The 20,913-nt window shown below is 35.3% G+C and overlaps 1 protein-coding gene across 1 annotated transcript in view; it reads left to right on the forward strand.

Moving 5' to 3' along the window:
- Nucleotides 1-20,913, forward strand: part of LOC111051178 — a 234,224-nt gene that overhangs the window by 88,668 nt on the left and 124,643 nt on the right. Inside the window, exon 3 of the mRNA XM_039419967.1 lies at nt 12,648-12,716. The gene's annotated coding sequence lies outside the window, so the exon portion shown is untranslated. The remainder of the gene's footprint in view (nt 1-12,647; nt 12,717-20,913) is intronic.

The following is a 20,913-nucleotide window of genomic DNA, read 5'->3' on the forward strand; positions in this document are numbered from 1 at the left end:
AGTGGGTAATTATGGGTAAAATTGCCTGAAATGCATCAAATGTTTTTCTGTGTAATTTTATTATTGATAAAAACCTTAATCCTAAAATCCTAGTCCTCGTTGTCGTTGGTCTTATAATATATAATGAATAATAATTAGCGCGTTGTGCTTGGTTGCACCTCTGCTCCCTATAGCAGCCCAGTCACTGTTACCAACTTCATTTTGATTTTGCTGCGCTGTTGCTCCATATAACCTACTGAGTATTTTGCGTTGCCATGTTGCAAATCTGGAGTGCAGAAAAATTTTTTCGCCACACTTGGATGTAATGAGCTGGTTTACGTGCGTCATATGGTGGCCGAAAGTGATTGTTTTCCGACCAGGCCGGTAAAACTTTACGGCCCTAGGGCTGTAAAATGACCTTGAATAACAGCTGATTCTGATTTGATATGAACGGGTTTACAAAATAGTTTATGAAACAGAATCAGTTTATGCTTCTAGAATTGAATAAAGTATTTTGCAATAAGATACTATCATTTCATTTGGATGAATGAAATACAAATAAGATATTATAAACTACTGAAATTCAATTTTCAGAATATAATAGAATCTAACCTCAAACCTCATAGTACTGCGTTTATCACAAAACCTGGTGGATAGTTTTGGAACTACTTGGGCAATATCCATGGTGCTGAACGTTTTAACAAATAGTTTATGAAACAGAATCAGTTTATGCTTCTAGAATTGAATAAAGTATTCTGCAGTAATATACTATCATTTTATTTGGATGAATGAAATAGAGGTAAGATATCTTCTTCTTCTATATAATAAGAGAGAGTGGGGTTGTGTTTGTTCGCATCAAAACATGTCAACTTGTGGATTGCATACCGGAAAAACGGGAATGATTTAGATCTCCAAATTTTGAACATAGATTCTAAAAATATCAATCTCGTGCACCTGGAAGCCCAAATTTCTATTTTCCTTCTAGATTTTTCAGAAATTCATCTATGCTACCGTAGGCACAGAGGAAAGAAACAATATGTGCTATTTATGCTTATTCCGTGCCGTAGGCTAATTGAAGTTCCATAGCCCAAAGTGTGTATTTTTATCAGCAGGTTATAAGACTACCATTTACGAACGTCTATGTAGCGCAGCGGTAAGAAACTTGCTTACGGAGCGATGGTACCTCGGTTTCAAATCCCCTGATGCTTACCATTTTTTTGTTCTTAAATTTTTCCCTCGAAACGTATTATTATCAATTATTTTTTGAAGGAATTTGTTTTCATTACTATTGAACTTGGATTTTATCAAATAATTATTTTCAATGTAAAATTTTGCCACCAGTACAAATGAATTGGACATAGTCTTCATGCTGTAGGCCTATAATTTATTGAATTTCATAAGAAAAACATGAATAGATCACAATAAAATGAGTAATAATTTATATTCTTCAGTTATAATGTACTATCAGACAGAATTCCCAGTGAAACGAGTATTTTAGGTATTTTTTTTTTGGAATTGGGAAAACAAAAGGCTGCCTGATTCAAATTGAGTCCTAATAGAACTAAAATTTATTGATGTATTGGAAAAATCAATATGATTCTGTGAGGTTTCCAAGTATTATGTATTCTTCAGTTTTCTATACTTTAATAACTAGATACTAATAACTATACTAATAGCTAGAGCTATGACCTTCCACTTTTGTTTTCGGAACTGCTTAATAAACAATTATTCTCATATATATTGTTTATTTCTCTGTGTGGCGAAAAATAGCGTTCGCACCACGGGCAAAAATGTTTTTCCGGCTCTCAATCTTTTCTAGTCCTCGGCCTACGGCCTCGGACTTGAAAACCGATTTCGAGCCGGAAAAGTCTCATTTTCGGCCCTAGGTGCGAAATATACTATTCCCGCACTAGAGCGGAAAAGTGATTCTTTGCGTTCTGTAATCAGTGCAGCAATGGCCACTTTTCAACGTAACTGTAGGAAAATGTATTTTTTCCTGTAGGGCTTCTCTTGAATATAAATAAAAATAGAAATGTAACATGAAGTCCAACATGTTGTGACTAAATAATTTTGAAAAAGGTACTTGGATTCCTATTTTTATTCATAAGTACATATTAATGACTGTGTAATGACACCCGAAACAACAAAGATCTATAGAAAATGTCTAGATTTGGATTCAAAGGAGATCGAGCTAATCCAATATGTTTGTTCATGATAACATAGATGTTTATCGAAGAGAGGAATAAAGCTATTACTTTGCCAAAGTGAGAGCGAGACAAATGTTTATTTAATTATTATCTAGCGTATGGCATCTTATCTAAAATCACTTTATTTGTATGGGCTATATTAAAATTAATAAAACATGTAATACACTTTTTATTTAAAATATTTTAAAACAACAATTAATTGTTTAAATGTTTTAAAATTTCAAATTTTATCAATCTCATCTTATCTAAGTGTAGCTTATTTTGAAGACAAGTAGTGATGACATCACGACGTACAAAATGTACGTGTGTGTAGGAGCCATCATTCACTCTCATTATTTGACCGGTGTTGGCGGAGTTGGCGTAAATACGGGATCTGGCCAATCGAATTAATTATCGATAGTATAATGCTATTCGAAAAGTCCATCCGTAAAATAATTCCTGCTCTAGCTGTTATTCAAATGTCTGCTTTGATGGAAATAACTGTTTACGTTCAGTGTTGACATGCGAATCTGATACGGTGGCCCGTGTTGAACGAAGAAAAGAAGAATATAGTGAGGTCTACGCTATAATGAAATGGCAGTCGAGGAAGATAGGAGAACAATGTTGGCGATTCTCTTCCTTGCCACTGCCACTATTCTTGTTAAAAATAATCAATTACATTTTATTTCTCCAAAAGAAATATTTTCCAATGATTATAGTGAAGTCCACGATCATAACGGCAGTGGAGAAAGATAGAGGAACAGTGTTGTCGATTCTATCCCTTGCCTCTGCCTTCTATAGATAGAGGATAACTGGTACCGGTGTATCTAATGAAATATAACTGTGCAGTGGAGAAAGATAGGAGAACAGGGTTGCCGAGTCTCTCCCTTGCTTCTGCCTTCTATAGAGGATAGCTGATACCGTTCTATCTGATGAAATATAAACAGTTCATTCCTGTTTGAAAGATGTTTTACCACTACAAAATTGAAGGATTGGGAAACGCTTTGATACTAGACTCAATCAATATGTCACTAGAACAACATACTTGGTCGTTAAATCACTTTAATAATAAATACTCTGAATAATATATTTTATTTATTTATTCATATTCTTTTATTAGCAGGGAGATCCTTTTGGACGTTCTGCCTTGCCGTATTACCCAATGTCATTTCCTATCAACACTCAAGTTTATATGTCATGTATTGGGTTCTTTATGTTTTATCACTAAAAATTTACACTTCCACTTCCTGTGTTTTTGAATAATATATCCAGTCTCTTTTAATATTCATTATGCTTGTGAATCACTTATGTAGTATAACTGTCCCAAGCCATCTTTGATTCATTACTGAAACGATTCATTACAATTCTTTTTCTTTTTTACAATGAAGCACACATCGGAAGAGAAAAACTAAGAATATCTTGTACTATTCCTCTCCCAAATTTAGGTAACATTAAAAGTTCAAACGAGGTTATGTCTTCTAGATTTCCACAAAATTTTCAGTCCAAAAATATTTATACAAACCATTCTTTCGAATTTGATGTTCCAAATACCGAAATAATAATAATTTATAAAACTCAGTTACTCATCATCCACTCAGCCAACATTGATATCCTCAATGATAGATACAATATAATTCTCAACTATGAATGATTGGGAAAGGAACAACTTATCAAATTGAGCGTTCTAAAAAGAAACTGATAGATTAATCATCTGAATACCAATTATTTATTACCAGCAGGTAACCCGTGCTCCGCAAGGGTCTATTTTAAAACTTTACAAACTGAAAACTTGACGTAATAAAATTTTGAAGGATTGAAAATAGGCCTATTAATAACCATCTTCGGTTAATTAAGAATCTAAATGCAATCAGTTAACCAGTCCAGTAGTTCAGACGTGATGATGCATCAAACATAATTTTCCTATCCCGTACGTGTATAAGCCAGTTCTTCACTTTATTATAGTGTAGATTAATTGAACCAAACCAACAATGAGTATATGATGCTCAGTAGGCTTTCTTTACAAATTGAGTGTTCTGAAATGAAACTGATAGATTTATCAACTGAATATCGATTATTGATTGATTATCAATCGAACAAAATTTATGTTGATAATAAGCATGTGATGAACAGTAGACTTTCTTCGCAAATTGAATGTCCCAAAAGGAAACTGATAGATCCGTCAATCAATAATTATTGATTATCAATTGAACAAAATACATAATGATAATAAGCATGTAATGGACAGTGGACTTTCATTACAAATAGATCCATCAACTAAACATATCCTAAATTGAGGAGCCATCTGCTTTGAAAAATGAAAGTCTGTTAATCTAATCAATAAATCGATCTCCATCTGGTCATTGATTTTAATGATCGGTTTCAGGGAATAGCAAATAAGCCGATGATCAAACCACTTTCTAATAGCCGAAGCTTTACTTTTAAACGATTACAAACAAGCCGGTGCTCGAACCAGCATGTTTTCACTTGAGAATTTTTTGATGCCACCGAAAACCTGTCCGGCTGAAATGAGTGTTGACTTAATCATTCAATCATCATCATCATCATCATCATCATCATCATCATCAACGACAACATCATTTCATGCAGTATGTTTGACAAGGCAAACGTATTAGAAAGGCGATTCATTGACCAAATTTCACATCGGGACAAGTTTCAGCGCAGACTGACAAGGATTGACGGGGAAAACTTGCCTGTTGGGCATCAGAAATCGGAAGAATCGCCTTGAACGGCATGGGAAAAAACGGTGGCATCTGAGCGAAAACGCGCTATAATTGGTTTGGACCACTCGATCCAGTTCCCTCTCTCTGCCAATAAAATTGCACTGCTAACTGCGTCTGACCTTGAACTGAAAGAAAGCTGGCAAGAGAGGATTGTCGGTAAGTCTCCGCCGCGTCTAGTGTATGCCGGCAGAACACCTGGAGAGAGAGAGAGTGTGATAGAGAACGAGAGAGAGTGAGAGAGTCAGAAAGGGAGATAGCAAGTGATAGAGAGACCAAGATTGATTGATATTATTCTCCTTTGCCAGGTTTGAGACAGGCAGGGAGAGAAAGAGTTAGAGAGTAGATTATGTAGATTACAGTATATACTAGCTCACACACTTATATACAATAGCTAACAATACAGCACAGTTTTATTTAGACAAATTTAGATAATAAAAAATTGGAAAATTAATATAAATGAACTGTTCATGATATTAAAGAAACAATATGGAATGACTATAGATAATATTGTCATACATGTACATAAATTGGCGGAGCTTTGGACATATCAATGTCCATTCTTCGGAAAGAATATTCGAAATATCCTTTCCACTAACTCTCTATCAAAGAGATTGATTGATTGAGTACTTTATTTATGTAGTTTACAATATATACTGGCTTATACACTTATATACAATAGCTTACAATACAGCAAAATTGTAGATGAATTTACAAAATATAAATTAAGAAAATAATTATTGAGCTGTATATATGAAAAAAAGCAATTTGTAATAGCTATAGATAAAATAGATAATATTGTTATGCATCTACATAAATTGGCAGAGCTTTGGACATATCAATGTCCATTCTTCGGAAAGAATATTCGAAGTATCCTTCCCACTAACTCTCTACCAAAAACTCTCTCTCTCTCTACCAAAAAACTCTCTCTCGGAGAGAGAGAAAGAGCGCGCGAGTGAGAGAGATATTAGATTAGGTTAGACTTAGGTTCTTTTTTTGTATGTTACAATACTTGTTAAAATAGAGAGAATGGAATTGAATAGTTGTCTTTATTAAGAGAGAGATTGACAGAGTGGGTGAGTGAGAGGGCTACTGCCACTTTGGCAGGAGGGGGAATAAATTCCTCAAGAGAAAGAGACAGATAGTGTGTGAGAGGCAGAGTGCCAGAGAGCTTTGCTCCAATGACAGAGGAGGAAATAAATTCTGGAAGAAAGAGAGCTACTGGCACAGTGGCTATAAAGAGTTATCACTGCGAAAAGAAAGTAGTGCTACGACCATAATTCCACGGCTGGCATCGCGGAGGAAAGAATGCAGGTTGCTAAGACTTTCATGGAGTGAAGGTGAACTGATACCAAGTCCTGATCCATCAATCAACTTACCATTCATTAACTTATGACATCAAAATCTTTACGCGAGTTTGCACCATTTTGCTAGAATCAAGATTACGAGTTTACGATTTTGAATGGACTAGTTTTGAACAATGATCTCCATTGAGGTACACGTTATAATAGAAGTGGAGAGATATAGAACACAAACACGATATTTGGAAAGAGAAACAGGCAATTGCCCAAAACTTCTTCAATTCCTTGATTTTGGCACATAAATAGTCCAAAGTGAGGTTAAGTTTAAAATTTCTGTTTTCACCAAAGATTAACACTCAGAGAATACGTATTCGAGATATGACTGTTTTGTCATATAATAATAGGAGAGCAATGCCGATTCTCTGCCTTAAGTTTAAGATTTTGAGTAGACGAATTGAACAAGGAATGAACGAGAATAAACGATGATCTCCATAGTGAGGTTCACGTCATAATGGCAGTGGAGAAAGATAGGAGAACAGCGTTATCGATTCTCTGCCTTACCACTGCCTTTTATAGAATATAGGTAATACCGGTATATCACATGAAATATTAACCGTACATTCTTGTTAAAAATGATCAATCTATATATATAAAAGCGAAATGGCACTCACTCACTGACTGACTGACTCACTCACTCACTCACTCACTCACTCACTCACTCACTCGCATAACTAAAAATCTACCGGACCAAAAACGTTCAAATTTTGGTAGGTATGTTCAGTTGGCACTTTAGAGGCGCACTAAGAAATCTTTTGGCAATATTTCAACTCTAAGGGTTGTTTTTAAGGGTTTAAAGTTCGTCTTTCAGCATGTATATTCTTCTTCTCCCAATCTCTTAATTATAATTGAAATTTCCATATCATATGTTACTATAGAACAATAATCTAGATAGAGTACCTCTTCGAAACAGTTGTTAACTGGCAACTAAATTAATAATTTTGTCAGGTTGGCATTAAGTTGAGTTGACTTTGTTAGGTTGGCACCAAGTTTAAGATTTAAATGCATTTATCGCGGAGAAATTGATTGGGCACTGCTACTTCAATCCTGGGAATATTATATTACTAGCCGTCAGGCTCCCTTCGCTTGCCATATCCGTTTAGCAAGACGTTTAGTCTGGACCCCCGACTGGATTCTCCTAACATATGATAAAAATGCTCAAATGAAAAATGCAGGCGAGCGAAACGAGCCTGACGGCTAGTTCTATCATATTTGTCAAGAAATAATATTATCCAATGGTTGAATTATGAAGTTTCATGATTGATATTGAATATTTTGTTGAATAATTATATTTATATATTGTTGGGAACCAAGCTGGCAACTCTGAGAATCTAGAAGAGAATAGTGCTATCTTCTTAGTAGAGTGTTAGACAAGGATAGCAACACAAATAATGTTAATCGATTACTGCTATTATAACGCGGACCTCTATAGAAAGATACAAAGATGATACAAAGATGATACGATGATGACACAAGGATGATAGACAAGGATAGTAACACCAATTTTAATGAAATACTGACATTCTAACGTGGACCTATATAGGGAGATGATACAAAGATAATACAAGGATGATAGACAAGGATAGCAACACAAATACTGCCAAATCGATTCATGCCATTACTAGTAGTTCTGTGAACAGTAGACCTAACGCAGTTTTTTCATCCACAAGTATCTGGTGTCACCTGTTCTAGTTGAATCAGTTGAATCACAATTCACAGTTGAATCATCATTTACTCTTGAAAACTTTTATTTGTTTTCTCCAAGATGAAAAACTCACTCATGTTAATAAACTCAGTTCACGTTTGAATGTGTATCCCATATGATAATTTATCCAGTTCCGTGATAATCTTTCTATCTGATAAAAATATTTCTCAACTATTCTAAAATTGATTTTTTCCAATGAAGAATAGTATAATTTCTTCAGCATCATTCAGTTCATTCAATCATTTTTTATTTTATTTTCAATCACCTATTCAATTTGTTTTTCAAATGTTTTTCAAATGTGATTAATGATACTGATGGGCACGCATCATGAAAAATCTGATGTGGCGCACTCACACAACTTTCCTTGCCGTTATGAGAATTGATCACCTGACGCTAGTGTTCCCGCGCATCTAAAGTCTATTCAAAGATCTAAGCCAGCTGGTGACAGGACTATAACGCTGGAGATACACGAAGTCTTATATCTCTTCATAGTGAATGATTTAATAGAATCAACAGTTGCCAACAGTTTGCAATTGAAATAATAACATTTTCTCGAATTTCGAGCTTATTTTCAATTTTAGGTGAAAATGTTACTGAACATTAATTGTAGAGATTTTTATACTCAATCTTTTCCACTCGAAATTTTTTGTTTAAACTGTATCTGGAGCCTGATAATTGGAAATCTGAAATCAAACTTCACCTAGATGGGGCGGAGCTCCTGAAATTTTTACAGATATGGGACTTGTGGCAGTTGATAGAGCTTATCAATAACCTCTCTAGGTATGAATTTGATCAAAATCGTTGGAGCCATTTTCGAGACAATCGCGAAAAACCCTGTTTTTGACAACATTTTCGCAATTTTAGCCGCCATCTTGAATTGGATTTGGTCGTAATTGTTCGTGTCGGATCCTTATAGGGGAAGGACCTTAAGTTCCAAATTTCAAGTCATTCCGTTAATTGGGAGATGAGATATCGTGTACACAGACGCACATACACTCATATATATATATACACACACACACACACACACACACACACACACACACACACACATACAGACCAATACCCAAAAACCACTTTTTGGACTCAGGGGACCTCGAAACGTATAGAAATTCACAAATTTACATACCTTAATTTTTTTCGGAAAGCAATACTTTCCTTACTTATGGTAATAGGGCCAGGAAAGTAAAAATATTGAAACCCTACCTTATAGAATAGACACGGCCAGACATCTGTGTAATGTATGCAATGAATAATCCACTTGCCAGCTGATTGATTATGAATAATAATTCTATAGTCTGATTGATCCTTTAGTCTGATTGATCCTATCTTCAAATCGATCCTATATGTAGTGATATCAGAGTATGGAGGAATTCCTTTTATTTCATATTATCCTTAAAATGCAAAATTTCAAAAAACCTTGTGTATACATCGACGCGCAGTTGTAAAAGGAATATTCCTGCCAGATCTCATCGAATTCTATCAACGCGTTTGGCCGTAATCGCGTTACATATAGACAGACAAAAGGAAATTCTAGTTAAAACATAGACCTCACTACGTTCGGTCAATAACGTGCTCCACTCACTATACAATTCCATAATAATTTGTGGAGAGTAGTTGTCAATAGTTGAATTCAGTAGAAAGGTATTCGGGACGGCAAGTTTTTATTTAGAACGTGGAGAAAAGTGGTATCAACCACTGCCATTCTACAAAGGCCTGAAGAGAAGATGATTGTGATAGAAAAAACCGGATGGCGACAAAAAGAAACTTCAGACGAGATGAGAAACTTGTCACGTACGACACAAGGTCTGGTCGCAAAAGGGGAATTATTATTTGTTCTACAACAGGATGACAGGATATCACCGTCTGCTGAGAAGTAGGAGTGAGGTCTACGTTACTAGTAGTTCTGTCAACAGTAGACCTCGCGCAGTTATAACGACGTCCCAAACCATAAGCACATCCACACTGATACACTAACTATTTATTTGATCAGATCATGCTTACACAAATTTTATTATCATATAACGATTTCCGGAATTTAGCGCGAGAAAACCAGAAGACATCTAGGCGCCCAGACGAGCTGTTTTAAGCTCTTTACATCCTATTTAATAGTGCATAAAAATTGCATTCAATGAGGCATGCAATGTATAGTCTACACAGCTGCTAATTTTTTACCAAGTTACATTGAGATATTGAATTGCAAGCGTCATGGCATGCAATTTATAGTCAACTCAACAGCTGATTTATGATGAATAATTCTATAGTCTGATTTTCACTCTAATATTGACGTATAAAGGAGGCTCCTTTTTCCTTTTATATTATCCTTGAAATGATATTTCCAAAAACCTTGTATATACGTCGACGCGCAATTTAAAAAGGAACATACCTGTCATATTTCAAGAAAATCTATTACCGCGTTTCGCCGTAAATGCGCAACATATAAACATTTAAACATTAAGAGAAATGCCGAACCGTCGACTTGAATCTTAGACCTCACTTCGCTCGGTCAATAATGGCAGTATTTGTGTTGCTATCCTTGTCTATCATCCTTGTATAGTGTTCATATCATCAAATCAGACATCTTCATTCGACAAAGCAGATAGAACTATCCTTTTCCAGCTCCGCAACGTTGCCAGCTCGTTTTCCAACATTATAGAAAGGGGAATTATTATTTGTTCTACAAGAGTATGACAGGGTTTCACCGTTTGCTGAGAAACTCCACGTTATAGTGACAGTATTTGATTAACATTGGTGTTGCTATCCTTGTCAATCATTCGATAAAGTAGATAGCTCTATCCTTTTCTAGCTCCGCAACGTTGCCAGATCGTTCCCCAACATTATAGAAATATGATTGGTTAACAAAATATTCAATCTCAAAAATTATGTGAACTCCTTGTTTCAATGTTTGAAAAGTCTTTTTGACGAACAAAATATAATTATTGAAATGAAAAAGACTAAGAAATTGTCAAATTTAATTATTGATCATTTTCAACAAAAATGAACAGTTAATATAACATCAGATATACCGGTATCAGCTATTCTCTATACAAGGCAGTAGCAAGGCAGAGAATCGGTGACGCTTCTCTCCTATATATTTTAACGAGAATGAACATTTAATACCGGTATCAACTATCCTCTATGGAAGGCAGTGGCAAGGCAGAGAATCGGCGACGCTGGTGTGCTATCTTTCTCCACTGCCATTGTAACGTGGACCTCAAGGGGCAAGGGGCAGTTACTAGACAGAGAAGGCCGACTGCTGACCTCCTTATCCTGTGCCCCAAGTAGTCCACACTATTCTTTTATCCACACTATTCTGATTTGCATGGTATTGATTTATAATGTGAATATCTTTCAAACGGTTCGAGATATCGATGTGAGGTTTCCGCCATTCATTTTTACTTTCCTTGCCCTATTACCATAGGTAAGGAAAGTATTGCTTTCCGAAAAAAATTAAGGTACCCCAATTTCTAAATTTCTATACGTTTCAAGGTCCCCTGAGTCCAAAAATGTGGTTTTTGGGTATTGATCTGTATGTGTGTGTGTGTGTGTGTGTATGTGCGTCTGTGTGTGTGTGTGTGTGTGTGTGTGTGTGTGTGGTGTGTGTGTGTGTGTGTGTGTGTGTGTGTGTGTGTGTGTGTGTGTGTGTGTGTGTGTGTGTGTGTGTGTGTGTGTGTGTGTGTGTGTATGAGTGTATGTGCGTCTGTGTGTGTACACGATATCTCATCTCCCAATGAATGGAATGACTTGAAATTTGGAACTTGAGGTCCTTACAATATAAGGATCCGACACGAACAATTTCGATCAAATGCAATTCAAGATGGCGGCTGAAATGGCGAAAATGTTGTCAAAAAAAGGGTTTTTCGCGTTTTTCTCAAAAACGGCTCCAACGATTTCGATTAAATTCATACCAAGAATAGTAATTGATAAGCTCTATCAACTGCCACAAGTCTCATATCTGTAAAAATTTCAGGAGCTCCGCCCCATCTATGTAAGGTTCGATTTTAGATTCCCAATTATCAGGCTTCAAATAAAATTTAAACAAAAAATTTTGAGTGGAAGAGATTAAGCATGAAAATCTCTACAATTAATGTTCAGTAACATTTCCACCTAAAATTGAAAATAAGCACGAAATTCAAGAAAATGTTAGAATTTCAATTGCAAACTGTTGGTAACTGTTGATTCTATTAAATTATTCACTATGAAGAGATAGCAGACCTCGTATGTCTCCAGCGTTATTGTCCTGTCACCAGCTGGCTCAGATCTTTGTTTATAAGTAGACTTGAGATGCGCGTGCACACTAGCGTCAGGTAATCAATTTTCATAACGGCAAGGAAAGTTGTGTGAGTGCGCCACACCAGATTTTTTTAGCTTGAAATTCTGTATTGAAATCATGTATCGCATGACCACCTTCCTATTTTAAAAACAAAGTAGCATTCAAAATGGCAGATCCAATATGGCGGACCAGATTTTTGAAGTCATAGTAAAGTAGTATTTTCAATTTGTGTAGGATCCCCAATCACACCCACCATCAAATTACCTTTGTTTATGAGATATTAAGCCGTTCTCGGACTTTGTATATTTCTCATAAGAATATTTCAACTGCATTGTTTCATTTTTCTAGAAATTAATACAATCCTATTTCTTTGTTTACAAATTCAATACCTCATTGTTATTCTTATAGGTGGCAACCGTACGGAAATAGATAACCAGGAAGTAACCGCAATGGAAGTAGCTGGCAATACCTCTGCACGTGAGTACTATATATTCAGATGTTCTATAATTCACATTAACAATATACAGAGCTATTGATAGTGTAGTCTAGAAGTTATCATAGTGCCTCCAGCAAGTCTCCCACTCTATCTCTTTCTTTTCCTCTCCTTAGATTCAGTTATTATCTTCCTCTCTCCTTCTCTTCATCTCCATGGACATCTCCTCATTCTTTCTCTCTCTAACTGTCTATATCTCTTTCTCTCTGTTTCTCCCTCTCCTCAGACTCAGCCTATCTCTCTATCTTTCTCTCGCACTCTCTCTCTCCGACCCACGTGGGTCTAGGCGCCAACACGCAAATCAATTCAACCATAAACCACTTCCTACAGCAATTCGTCGTCCATTGTTCTAAAGCTTCCTCCGAAAAAGCGACAACATTGTGCTAACCTTAAATTCGTACAATAGTGCACACAGGTCGACCTGACTCATCATCGTGTGCTTTGGTATCTCCTCTCAGTCTCTGACTCAGCACTATCTACACCTCCTCCTACTCCTCCTCCTCCTCCTCCTCCTCCTCCTCCTCCTCCTCTCCTCCTTCTCCTCCTGCTCCTCCTCCTCCTCCTTACTCGTCCTCATCCTCCTCCACCTGCTCATCCTCCTTATTCTCCTCCTCCTCCTCCTTCTCCTCCTCCTCCTCCTCCTCCTCCTCCTCCTCCTCCTCCTCCTCCTCTACCTCCCCCTCTTTATCCTTCTGCTCTAAAGTTTGCCGTTATTTTGGTATTTCACCTCTTCAGAGAAATGCCAAAGGTTGAAGCTCTGAAATACACTATGCAAATAAAAAATTAATTACTTACCCACTGCAGTTTTTAAGTGAGGTGGAGGGGGAGGAGGAGGATGAGGAGGAGAAGGAGAATAAGGAGGATGAGGAGGAGGAGGAATTTGCAGGAAGGGCCGGTTTCCGAGCTCGGGATGTAGCTAAGTTCTAGACTTTAACTGGCTTTAAAGTCTGGAGTCAGAAAGTTGACTTTCCGAGTCAGAGCGTTAAGGTAGTCGAGGACTTAAATAGACTCTAGAGTTTAGAGATCACGTTAGACTCTGGAGTTTATAATTTCGCTTTCTGAGTGAAGGGCTTATAAGTCCAGGACTTGAATTAGATTCTCGCTTCTATCCGAGTCGAGGATTTATCAAAAATCGTTAAGTCCAGAACTTAAAACAGCATGATTTCAAACCCTCGTCTAGAGTAGGGTTTAAATTCAAGTTCTAGACTTAACTGAGCAAACACAATTCAGATATTGTTTCGGAGTAGATGAAAAGCCAAATAGATGTCATGGAATACCTAAAATATTTGAATTAGTCCATCTAAATTCATAATTTATAGTTTGCAAGTTTATTTTGGAATAAAATTTCATCAGAATCAGGCGAAAACACAAACCTTATTTTACGACTGTGACAAACCTAAAACTTTTCATGAAAGGATTGCCTAGGAATTTATATTCCAATCTGAATGTTATCAATCAATGTCATATTCAACATATTAATAAAAATAAAACAATAATAAATTATTATTCCATTTTTTTTCAAAACAAATACATTTTCAAACTCAATTGCCTAATAAAGTTTTTATTCCAAAATCACTGGTTAGGATCAATGATCGATAATAACATAACGTAAAATGAAATGTTTATAATTATTATTATGAAATATGTAGAGTAGATTTCTTGAAAGGGTAGATTTCTTGACATCTAGAAATGGGGAGGGATCCTTTCAGTGTATTTGTTGTCTATCAAGAATAGCGCAATAATTACAACTCATATTATACTTATAATTCTGAATTAGTTTGAAGTGACCAAATTACTGTTGATCCAATATACTGCTTGTGATATTTGTTAATTGTAGTGAAACAAAAAATAATGATTTGGTGATTAGAATTTTAGTTGAAGTTTTCAAAGCACTAAGCTGTTTACAGCTTAGGATAGCTGACGTCAACCAATATTATTTTTAAAAACTTCAATTTCCAAGCAAAAAGTTCAATCACTTTTATTTGAAACATATATTGCCATTGGTTCCGCTGTAGCTAAACCATAGATTCCGAGTCAGTGTGTGCAACAAAGCATCATCCTTGGAGCTCTTCTCATTTTACCTCGGAGTTTACCTCATTTTACCTCGTACTTTACTCATTAGACCTCGGAGTTTAGTAGATAAAATCGTGACTCAGAAAGTCGATTTAGACCCGAGTGCTCATTGATGTGCTTATAGTTGTGTAGGATATTGATGAAATAAAAAGGAGACTTGATTTGGGTTTCAATGATTTCAGTAGCTCTATTCAGCTCTGATTTCAGTACCTCTGAATTTCAACCCTTCATAAGGGGGTGACTTAGAGGGGTTGTATCTCGAATATTTTAAATGTAAACACCCATTGTGTGGTATCACTTTAAAGACCTTTTCAAAACAAGAAAGATGGCATCGACAAAAATGTTCTATGATATTTTACATCCAAAATGGCGGCTGATTAGAGTAATATAATTATTATATTAATGTATTAATATTTATTAATAATATTATTAATATATTATGTAAATAATTTTTAAGGAAATGAGGGGTTGTAACTCAAATATTTTGAATGTAAAGACCCATTGTGTGATACATTATTTTAAAGGCCTTTTCAAAACGAGAAAGATGACATCAATAAATCATGCTCTGTGATACTTTCATTCAAAATGACGGCGTATTGAACTTCATCAATTATTTCTTTAATAAATTAAAATTTCAATCAGCCTCCATTTTGAATTAAAGCATCATGGAACATTTTTTTAATGTCATCTTCCTCGTTTTAGAAAGGCCTTCAAAATCATGTATCACACAATGGGTGTTCACATTCAAAATATTTCAGTTACAACCCTTCATTTACTTAAAAACTGAAACTTCAATCAGCCGCCATTTATGTACCAAACAATCAATGGGTATCTAAATGAATCAGACTATGCTCAAATCCATTTGAAAACTTGATCAATGATCCTTTCCCAAAACCCAAAACCGAATATAATAACACCGATAAATTCTTGACCAGGGGTTGATCAAGTGCACTTTCATCTCCCAACTTTCCCCTCACATTTGAGGTAATAGGATGCGAACTGAATGGAAAGTAAACGGGTAGACAGAGGAAAGCACAAAGTGAGAGAGAGCAATGTAGGACGGAAGAAGAAGAGTGAGCGAGAAGGAAGGGGTTCTCCGCCGGTGTCATAGTATGAAGAAAGTTGTTCGGCGAGCAGAGGTTGTTGATATTAAGTCGCGGAAGAGTCAGGTACTCGAATTGGCCCACTTCGGCGGCTGACCTCCATCTTAAAAAACACCTCTCGATCGGGGAATCATCTTGCAACTGTCACTATCGTTTTCAAAAGTTATCGACCTCTTACAACTACAACTCCTCCTTCTGTTCTTCTTCTGCTTCTTCTTCTCCTTCTTTTGATCTCTTCTTCTTCTTCTTCTTCTTCTTCTTCCTCTTCTTCTGCACCTTCTTACTATCATCTGTTCCTTTTTCTGCGTCTCCTTCTCATCATTACCTTCTCACCATGCTCATCTATTCTTCTCCTCCCATTCTTCAACATCATCTCCTCCTTCTGCTTCTTCTTCTCCTTCTTTTGATCTCTTCTTCTTCTTCTCTCCCTTCTCCTTCTCCTTCTCCTCCTTCTCCTGCTCCTTGTCCATCTCCTGTACCATACTGTGCCAAAAGTTATCGATCTCTTCTATCCTCCTCTTCCTCATCATCATCTTCATTCTCCTCCTCTTCATCCTAAAACCATACTGCGACACCCAAAACAACAACATCGAGGAAAAAAAGTGGTTTCAGCAGATGGCGGATAGGTTCTACTTTCAAAACAATGTTACTCAACTTGATACGAGCTTTTAGCTTGAAGCGATATTGAAATTTCTCTGTATGATCATAGAGAGTGAATTTGTATTCCTTTTCCTCTGTGGAAATTCGATTTCCTTCCTGTACTAGACTTCAGTTAGTGAACTTGACCCTCTAAACTTTCAAGAGATGATGTGGAAAATCATATTTATTTCTAGTAGAATCCTAATTGACTATCAACAAATTGATAACTTTCTATATCATAGTGAGCTATCCACTTTGCTAGGTCTTTGACCTCCTTATTCGATTCGGAACGAATGTTTTCTAAAAAAAGTATGTTAGTATCATTTATAATTTATTCGTGGACATAATCACAAATCATAAAAATATGATTAGGAAATAACAACAGGCTTGGCCCGAATCTATTCCATTCCCAAATTTTTGATAAATTAATAAAATGTCCAAAAAATAGGTTATGTTTCTACTGTAAAAGATTCTAGTTCGATTTTCGTCCAAAAATGAATATAAGCTAAACATTTTGAATTTAGAGAAATTAAAACACCAAACTATATTTAAATATAACACTCAATTATCACTTCTTATTGAATTTACACATTAAACATTTTTAAACATTTTATTGTGTTTTATTTGTTTCAAATTCTTTGTAATTTTGTTTTGTCTTGTTATGTGTGTTTTCAATAATAATAATAATAATTAATCAAGTTATTTTATAAAATTTTGAACCCAAAAATACACACACAACTTCTCTCACTAAGCACAACTGTTTCATCTTGTGCTTAACATTTATGAGACAAAGCTTACCAATTTCTAGTAGAATCCCAATATTGAGGAATCTGTCCACCCTACTAGGTCTTAAGGTCCATGGCAGACTCGATTGTGGACGAATATATTCTTGAAAAGAGCATATTACTGCTAAACTTTTATGAGGAAAAGGTGTTTGTTCTAAGCTAAGCAAGGAGGTTCAAGAAGGCAAAATGTTTAGAGCTCCATATGATATAGACGATGCCATATGATAATGATATGCCATATGATATAGATGCTCCATATGATGATGCCTATTTTTGGATCATTTTCGTTGAGGAGAGTGTCTGAACTATGATTCTATAATGAGGTCCACGTTATAATGGCAGTAAAGAAAAAGCAACAGCATTGCCAATTCTCTGCCTTACCACTGTCTTCTATAGAGGTTAACTGATGCCAATAATTCTGATGTAATATTTACTGTTCAATTTTGTTTGAAATGATCAATAATAACATCGGGGCACCGAGCTTCGCTTGTTATTTTTATTTATTGATAAACAGAACACAATTTTCAAAATGATCTTGTTTATATTTTACAGCTGGCTATTTATGTCAGATTATGAATTTCTGGGATGCGATTTTCCATAGAATCACTCGCTCACTTTTTACTATCAACAGACGACGGAAGTCTCAGCTGTTTCAGCCAAGGATGAAGGATGAATTATCCTTTTAATGTCGTTCAGCGAGTTTTCCCAAGGATGAGACCTAGTGCAATTGAATTTTTATATCATAAACCTACTATGTTCCAAATTTCGTGGAAATCGTTAGAGCCGTTTTTGAGATCCGTTGAAAATAAATAACCAGATATAAAAATATCCTATTATATTAAGCGAGCAATTTCTGTATTTTTATATCTGGTTATCCATCTGGTTATTTTTATTTATATCTGGTTATTTAAGTTCAACGGATCTTGAAAACGGATCTAACGATTTCCACGAAATTTGGAACATAGTAGGTTTATGATATAAATATTCGATTGCACTAGGTCTCATCCTTGGGAAAACTCGCTGAACGATATTGAAAGGATAATTCATCCTTGGCTGAAACAGCTGAGACTTTCGTCGTCTGTGGATAGTAGAAAGTGAGCGAGTGATTCTGTGGAAAATCAAAATATCGCATCCCAGAAATTCATAAGCTGATGTATAGCCAGCTGTGAAATATAAACACGATCATTTTAGAGAATTGTGTTCTGTTTATTAATAAATAAAAATAATGACCGAAGCTTGGTGCTCCGATATTGTAATATTAACTGTTCAATTTTGTTTGAAATGATCAATTATATTTTATCTATCAAGAAAATATTTTTTCAATGGTTGAATAATGAATTTTATATTATATATTCAGATATAAATATTTTGTTAATTAGTTTTATTTTCACATTGTTCAAAAATCGATCTTGGTTAAGTTAGAATCCTTGGTTAATTCAGCCAAGTTAAACCCTTGGGGAGCATGGGTTACCCTCAGTGGCGGTTCTAGACATAAAAAACTGGGTAGGCAAAACTTATTATACTGTAGGTCTATTCATAGACCTAGGGTAGGGCTACTCAAGTAATTCATGTAAAAAAGACATCAAAGCATATAGGTATTAAATGAAGATGTATTAATAAATATAAAAATTGTTTATTTAACATTTTTAGGCTTACATGAAAAATTTTAAAAAAATCTCATAAAAACTGGGTAGGCGGCCGCCTACCCAGCCTAGGCCTAGAACCGCCACTGGTTACCCTGCTAGTTTTCAAATAAATATCGAGGCACTGAGCTTCGCTCGTTATTTTTTATTTATTGATAAACAGAACCATAGCCTACTAGATAGAGTAAGCCATGACAGAACACAATTATTTCAAATGATCTCTCAAATGATATTTTACAGCTGGTTATACGTCAGCTTATGAATTTCGGGGATGCGATATTCTGATTTCCCACAGAATCACTAGCTCACTTTTTACTATCCACAGACGACGAAAGTCTCAGCTGTTTCAGCCAAGGATGAAAATTATCCTTTTAATATCGTTCAGCGAGTTTACCCAAGGATGAGACCTATTGCAATCGAATTTTTTCATCATAAACCTATTAGACTACTTTTTGTGTAGTTGAGAAGTTGATATTGTGGTAATTATTCATATTGAATGAAAAAGACTAAGAAATTATCAAAAAACCGGTTTCGGTTATTACACCATTGTCAATCTCTGATAAACCGTTATACAGTTTATCAGAGATTGACAATGGTGTAATAACCGAAACCGGTCTTTCTAATTATCAATAAATCAGTGGTTTTTTGATAATTTCTTAGTCTTTTTCATTCAATAAACCTATTATGTTCCAAATTTCGTGAAAATCGCTAGAGCCGTTTTCGAGATCCGTTGAACATAAATAAACAGGTAACCAGATATAAAAATATGAACAGATACACAGAAATTGCTCGCTTAATATAATAGGATTATCATTGTAGACTACATGAACTATTAATGGGTAGAAACTCATTTTGCCTACTTGACACAATGCAATTATTTTCAACATAATACAATTTCCACTAAAAAGAAGATGGAAAACAGGAGAAATATACAGTCATATATGAAAGAATGAGAATAGATTAACTGAATGCATTATGGCATCCATACAAAAATTCCGTCCTTCCTGTTTCCAGCTTCATAGTAAAAAATCAAACTAGAGCAGCCACAAACTCAACAAACGTGTGTCTATTAGGCAATAAGAGTTTCTAATTGGGACTTTAGATGATAATTAACAACATGACTAGCGTTCTTCTATTTCAGGTCAATAACTATTAAAGTGAAAAGAGGAAAAGGCAGACTAATTCCTGTCAACTGAAACTGCTCGAGAAAAATTCTAGAAATGTCCGTTTTATCGTTCAACTGCCCTCAAAATACTTAGGTTTTTCAAAGATCCCATTGATAAAATCTTTCAAATTCTTGAAATTTGTTCAAGGTATAAGGTTATACAGAGTGAGGCATATGTATTGCAACCAACCAATCAATCAAATCATTTATTGTCACACATCATTTAAATGTTACAACAACGTCATCAATAACACAGGAAACAACAGTATAAAAATCTATGACAAAGAAATTTTCAACTTCATATTCATTGACCAGTACTTTTTTCAAATATTTACAGTAACTATTAAAGCTCATTCTTTTGATATCCTTTTCAATTGACATTCTTTTGAACTTGTAAATTAACAATACTCGATCGACTATTATATTATTCCGAATAACCTAACAGAGTCATATTTCTGTTACAAGGATAATTTGACAATAGGTTTTAATTTGGAATCCTATTCTCAAACAAAATGCCTCACTCTGTATATATTTACGGGATTTCATTCTCCATGGCTATCCCAGAAATATCGGAGCTACCGTTATTCATGATATTTAAGGTGAATTTTCTGGAATAGATTCCAGATCTTCAGTAGAATAGATCCATCTATTTTTGTCTCCTTTTTCATCTTCATATCTCAACTTCTGTGAGGTTTGTTTTTTAGAATCATTTCAACATTTTTGGTGACTTTCATTGGTGCTTCAGGCTTCAAAATTGTGTTTCAAAAGCTGAG

Source organism: Nilaparvata lugens, chromosome 2, assembly GCF_014356525.2.
Source record: "Nilaparvata lugens isolate BPH chromosome 2, ASM1435652v1, whole genome shotgun sequence".
Classification (NCBI taxonomy): Eukaryota; Metazoa; Arthropoda; class Insecta; order Hemiptera; family Delphacidae; genus Nilaparvata; species Nilaparvata lugens.